General features: G+C 48.0%; 1 pseudogene; it reads left to right on the top strand.

The window, feature by feature from the left end:
* Positions 1-4,471: 4,471 nt before the first annotated feature.
* Positions 4,472-6,438, top strand: LOC126534141 (piggyBac transposable element-derived protein 3-like; annotated as a pseudogene).
* The last annotated feature ends 580 nt before the right edge of the window (positions 6,439-7,018 follow it).

Raw genomic sequence — 7,018 nt, 5'->3', positions numbered from 1 at the left:
GTATGAAAACAGGCATCCTCTAGTCGGATACAACTTCACAAGACAGGAGAGGCCCCGCCCAGATGACCAAAGTGCAGCTGCCCATCGCCTCCATGTCTAAAGAAATAGTCCCTCTCCAATGAGCGGGTATGAGTGTGTCCAGCGGCACGACATCAGTGTAGAGTGTGTGCCCATTGGTGCAGGCTTGTGTTCACCTGCCACTGAAGTGCAGATTCTGCGGCCTCCTAAAGTTGTATCCAACTATAGAATCACGTAATGCCTTGCACTGGTTGCATAGGCTTCAGCAACTTGATAGCACACAATGATCTGGAACAGAAATCTATAAAGGTACCCAAGCAAAGCTGGCTGGCCACACTTCCATTATGAGGGGCTGTAGAAAGGTATCGCCAAATATTCCCATGACATCCTTGAAAAAGAGGTGGTGTTTGGCACTTCTTTAGAATCAAAAACAGATTACAGTGAATGTTGTGAACCACGTTAAAACAAACTGAGCTTGGTTGTCTGCACAGCATGTAATGGAAGCTTGTGCTTCACATAGGAAACAAACTGCTCTGTCCAGTACAATTGTCGAGTTCGGTGTGGCACCTATTATGTCATTAGTGTCAACATCCAAATTTTCAAAGGCCATTCATTTCACCATTATTTTTGTATGACGATTCTTTCAATCAGTGCTTGTATTACATGAGCAGGTGGATGTGAAAGCAAAGCTTTGTTTGCAAACTTTCAGACTTCCATAATTGTGTGGCAAGGCACTGGCATGGTGTCGAATAGCTCACACTTCCTCGGTCCTGCACCAAAGAACAAAGAAGCCCAATGCTCTACTTGAAGTTGGATCGCGCAACAATTCGACGGCACACAAATAAGAGTAACACAAACAGCACAGCGTTCTGCTGTGTGTATTTCTCTTCTTTGTGTCCCATCAAATTGTTGTGCAATTCAACTTCAAGCTTCTATACCAATAAAACCAGTCTTCAACCTCATCAATGCTCTAGTTATATGGCCACAATGGCGCCCATCTTTGAAATGTCCCAACACGAATTAGCTCTCCAACAAATCACCACAAGCGTAAAATTTTGCTGCACGGGTGTATGCACGTGCCATATTCTGTACCACTAAACTCGCAGGAATCGAAGGGGCAAGCATTAACCAGCCTTACTGCTGCCGTTAGCACCATCATCATGACAACAATAGAAAGACAGTGCTGCGTTTCAGTAAAGGAAGTGCCGGGGGGAAAGCCGTGACAGCGAGGCTTACAATAAAAATAGCAGTTACAAGACACGTTCAATGCCAAAATACGCTACATATCGCTCATCCTACTTTGGCATTGCGGCAAGCTTTTACACGTTTGAGCATGTCACAGTTTGTGTAATCATTGCTCTAAAGCTGTACAAAAGGTCTATTCCCTCTGCAATCTTTATTTTTATCATGGCGGGTTAAAGACCCACTTTTCATTGGCATCTGCACCACATTTCTCCCGATATGTAATTTTGCCTTGGTGGTTCACGACATCTTCACGCACACCGAGTTCTGCAGAGCATTGGATCTGCATTGTTCTACTGCTGAAGAATTAGAGCCCCATTATGAGACGAAAATATACGATTTGTCCGTACATAATAACGCTGCCCCCCCCCCCCCCCCAAAAAAAAAAGGAAAATACACTGGACCACTGGCAGGTGCACAAACAGTGAACACAGCAAACACGCTTAAGTATTTTCTTCATGCAAGCCAGCACACTAAGGTTCTCAATGCATTTTCATTTCGCCATAAATGCATAGGCACAACCGGCTTGGTGCGACATCCACATCTCGCACTGCAACGAATTGTGCAATGCCTTGCTGTTTCATAGTGCGGCCGATATATGACGCATGACCATAATTCAGCGTTAAGCATACTAACTTGTACTAAGTACTAAGTAATCTCATAAGAAAAACCAAGTTCTTTATGAGATTAGCATTCACAGGGTACTTCACACAATTTGTGATATCCATTTATCTATTCATACTTCATTAACCTCTTTCCCCAAAAAGTGAGCCATTTTGAAGGCACCCTGATAGATAAGTAGAACAATCTAAAAATTCAGCAACCAGCGAAAAAGTCATTATCATAGGCTGTCGCATGTGTGATGTCGGTAACACAAAATTTAAGTCGGCTACACAGAAGTGACAAATTTGGCAATATGGTGCGTCTAGACATTGCTTCAATGCTAATCACAGTAACGCTGACATTGAAGGCGCCTTAATTCCTACGTACGTTCCGTCGACATACCCGACTACGTTCGTAATGTTTCCGCGAAGTAAGTAGCGTTCTTTTATAAATGCCCGCTCAGCCGCAGTCTTCGGGAAAGCCAGCCACCGCTTCCGCACTGCCGCATCAATAAGCGCATCAGACATCTCTAACACAGAGGCTCACAGTAGTCTGATGGCGTCCAATGTAACGCTCGGCGCCGACGCTTCCCTGAAAACTCCCAGTCCCGTAGAAACTGAGGGCGCAGAGGACTTGCTCTTCGACGGTGAGCGAATGAAGCCCGCCACGCTGTCTCCATATACGAGAGTCTTCGCCTAGCTCGTCACACAGCCAGCGCACCGATGTCTTCGACAGGCGAAAATGACGCTGAAACTCCACGGCGGTCATGTACGTGAACGGGTACAAACGGTCATACTGACGCTTGCTGCCGCTGGATGAAATAACACAGGCTGCTGCTGCCGCCGCCATGTTCCCTAGTTGAACTCGGAAGGGGTTCCGCGATGCACGAGTTTAGCACGAGTTCGCCTGTCAATCAAAGCCATAGGTCACGCCCCGCGCGAGGCATGTAACTCTTGTGCGCGCACCCACCACGGTTGGGCCACGCCCAACTTATCTTTCGGCAACAGGGACGCGGTGCCGAGCTGACAGGCATCAACAATATTCATCACCGACATAAAACACGCACAATGCACTGTCATCGGTGATGTACTGCGCACTACTATCAAAAACAAAGCGTTGACTGTCGCTGGCTTATGCATATATCTTCTCGGGCTGAGATGGCCCCACAGCACGGTTTCATTGCCTGCACTGTGGCGACGTAGCGCACAGTAAATAATTATCGGCACGTCACTGTAGCTGCTTGCAAGGCGTCGATGCACCGAGGGTGACGACGATGCTGAGGAGTGCGTATCGCCGCAGTCGTTTGATATTGGCTGCACTGTCATCGGTGATGTATCGGAGCCACAACGTCGTAAACACGATCAGCGTCCGAGAATCGCTCGCTCTTCTAGACCCAGTGCAATGGCCTTTCTTCATCACAAGCACTGCGCACTCAACAGTTCCAACACCTTCCTGAGTTCGAAGTCTCATTTCATAACCGCACACAAGAGCCCTCACCTGCCAAAATGCAATTGCTGCGGTGTCGTTACGGTATCCTTCTGCGATCGCTGCTGGCTCCAGCATAAGTAAACCGCAAGCACCTTGGTGCGCACAAAACTCTCAAATACTGCGTACATGCGCTCAGAGGCACTTTCACTGGGCAAGCGATGACAAGCGATGAATTGTGTCGCTGGGAAGCACGCACTTCTTCGCAATGCATCGCCGAGGCTTCGCGCACAAAGATAAACTGGTACATTTTCACTAAACTGCGTCACTACGGGCACTACGGACCACCATATTTCAGCGACAGCCGTTGCTCCCGTGACTAGTGTGTCGTTTTTAGTTCGTAAAGCGGAGGCCCTAAGGGGCCTGTGATGAACAGCCGTACCACGGCGCTGCGTTTCTATTCTTCTAATAGAGAACGAGTGGTGATCACTGACATTATTGAGAATAGTACTGTAGCGCCCCTAGGTGACTTCTCACCGTATGAACTGCCTCGGGCGCGCGACCCGCTTCAATGTATCCGCTTCTAAGCTTTCGCCTCACTGTCGCCACTCGCGGCAAGAAGTGCAATATTTAATAATTTGCTCGATCTCCGCTTGTCATCAGAAATTTCTAGCATTCAAAACGAAAAACAGACACTTAAAGAAATAAAAATGTTCGTTATTTTATTTGTTGTATTTTAACGTATTCGTTTGAGCGAAAGCGTAAGTGCAAGAATGCGCCGCATGTACCCTGTTCGCATTCGATGGAGGATAGAAAGATAGTCCCCGAACGAGGAGGCACGCCCTTGACGCGCCCGCGAAAGGCGTGGCAAGCGGCTCACGGCAAGTGTGCAGACAGACAGCGGGACAGTCACGGTATTGCTAAGTTGCGATAATCCGTTGATAACGATACGCGGCGCTGGCGCGTTTCGTTGTGCAGCCGTCTGCGCTTGAAACGTGAAAGTAGCGTCTCGCGCAGGGTGCGCTCATGTTGTCATACGTGGCTTTTTGTCTACGTATTTTTTTGCCTGCAGCCTTTGCGCGTCCCGCGCTATCTCCGTTCACTGACTGCCGTCGAGCAAACTCGGGAAGAACTCGGGTGAACGAGAAACTCGGCGCATCCTGCATAGCACCCCAGGCTACTGCCCATGTGCGCCGTCGCTTCTCCGCGCCACCGTTTGACCTTTCGCCGCAGCCGTGCGCATTTGAAAGGAGGGGTATATAAGGCGCGCTTGCCCATAGAACAGGCGCACGCTGCCGCGCGCTATGCGTCATCGTTTGACGTTCGCCGCAAGCGCGTGTTTATCGCGGATCACCGCAGCTTTTCGCTTCGAGATATCCAGGCCCTTAGCTAAGCCCCAGCCAATTTTTTCAAGCCAAGGTTTTTGTGGCTTCTCAAATGTGGTTTGCGACCTCGCAGTGATTTCTTTTTCTTTTTTTGTTTGCAGATGAAGAAGGTGAAACGGAAGAGCCGTCAACGTCAAGCGCAAGAAGTTTCCTCTGGAAGCAAGTGAACCATCCGCGGACATGCCACCCTCAATGGGAAGACGGTCTTCCAGACCCTCCAGATGAGCCGAAAGCTCCCATTGCGTACTTCCGGTATTTTTTTGACGACAAGCTTCTTGAGGAGATTACAGACCAGTCCAATCTCTATGCAGTGCAGAAGAATGCCAACAAAGCATTGTGCCTAACACGCGCTGAACTGGAGCAGTTTCTTGGGGCCACAATGTATATGTCCATATACAGGCTTCCGCGATCGCGCATGTACTGGAACCGCGAGATGCGAGTAGAAAAAGTGGCAGAAGTTATGTCACGTGACAGGTGGCAAGCGATAAAGAACAGCCTTCATTTCAACGACAACAATCTCCTACAAGCAAATGCTGGCAAAGACAGGCTCTTCAAAATTCGACCACTCATTGACAATCTGCTGCTCAAATTTCAAATCCTTCCAAAGTCACAGATGCTGGTGGTCGACGAGCAAATTGTGCCGTTCAAAGGCCGCTCCTCACTCAAGCAGTACGTCCCTAGCAAGCCTCACAAGTGGGGCTACAAGATTTTTGTACTTTGCGACACCCACGGACTTGTCTCTGACTTCTCTATATACACAGGGGACATCCGCCCTGTTCCTGGATTACCTGACCTTGGAGCAAGCTCTAATGTTGTGCTCGAGCTTTCGCGCTCCATCCCAGAGAACAAGAGCTACTTGCTCTTTTTTGACAACTGGTTCACATCCATAAAACTGCTGGTAAATTTGCATCAGCGTGGTATTCCAGCAATGGGAACTGCACGTGCAAACAGAATTTCTGGATGCCGACTGCCCAGCGATGCAGAAATGAAGAAGAACGGTAGAGGAAGCCACGTGGAGAGGCAGGCTACTATTGAAGGGGTCGAAGTCCGAGTAGTGAAGTGGTACGACAGCCGGGGAGTGAATATTGCTAGCACATTCGGGAGTGCCCAGCCTCTAGGAAGCTGCCAGCGGTATGACCGCAAAAAGAAAGAAAGATGTGAAGTTGAGCAGCCAGCCATTGTGAAGGCTTACAACACTTTTATGGGTGGAGTCGACCTTCTGGATGGGCTCATGGCGTACTACAGAATTTTTCTGAATTCGAAGAAATTCTACCTGCGATTTTTTTTTCATTTTGTGGACATGGCTGTTGTGAGCAGCTGGCTGCTCTACCGGAGGGATTGTGATGCTCTAGGAATCCCAAAGAAACATCAACTGGATCTTGTAGCGTTCAAGGCTTCTCTAGCCAGCTGCCTGTGCAATCAAAACAAGGACGTGATGAAGAAGAGGGGCCGGCCGTCTCTTTCCGTGGAAGGAGAGCTTGAGAAGAAGAAAAGAAGAGGACCAGCAGCTCCAACACCTAATGCTGAAGTCCGTCAAGACAATGTTGGCCACTGGCCTGAAGTGTCGCAGCAACGACAACGATGCAAGATGCCTGGCTGCAAAGGCCAACCTGTTTCCTTCTGCACAAAGTGCAAAGTTCATCTGTGTATAAAAAAAAGTTCAAATTGTTTCATTTCTTTTCATAAGAACTGAGATACAAATGTGCTAAACTCAAAGAAATGAGCTCTCAAGTGTGTTTGAAAATAAACATTTTTTGATCCATTACGACGTGTTGTCGCGTTTTCGCGACATAGCTGTAACTTTCTTCCTAAAACCCCGACACGCATAAAAGTTGCTGTGTAACTTCCTCATAACCAGAACATAAAAAGCCACAGCAAAAATAATTTTTTTATGCAGTATGCTAAATTCAGGCTAGAAGAGGTTAAGGATAATGTTGGGGAACAGCCAATGCGCTGTTTTGAAGATCTCGCGGGGTAGGGTCCTTGCCATATGAAAGTATACTTACTAAACATAAAACAAATCACAGGAGCTATGTTTGGTAGATAAGGTTCGTCGGGAAAACCTGCCCATCCCTGGGAGGCTAAAAACCAAACGGCTAGGAAAGATTGAACTATCTATCTATCTATCTCCTGCGATAGCCCTGTGCCGCAAGTAATCTACCTGCTAGCACTAGTAGGTACGCGTCCGAGGTAATGATACCGTTGCCATTCCATATTCGTCGTTCCAGCTTCATAGCCTCACTCTCATCATGCCGTCATCACGCCCTCTTCGTCATGCCAATTTGTCATGCTATGTTCCTAATAGTGCCTTCATCGTTGCACCCCCTGCATTCTTTTGTATTAGC

Source organism: Dermacentor andersoni, chromosome 7 (assembly GCF_023375885.2).
Source record: "Dermacentor andersoni chromosome 7, qqDerAnde1_hic_scaffold, whole genome shotgun sequence".
NCBI lineage: Eukaryota > Metazoa > Arthropoda > Arachnida > Ixodida > Ixodidae > Dermacentor > Dermacentor andersoni.
Note: the sequence above shows the minus strand (reverse complement) of the source record. Positions and strands in the feature narration are given on the sequence as shown.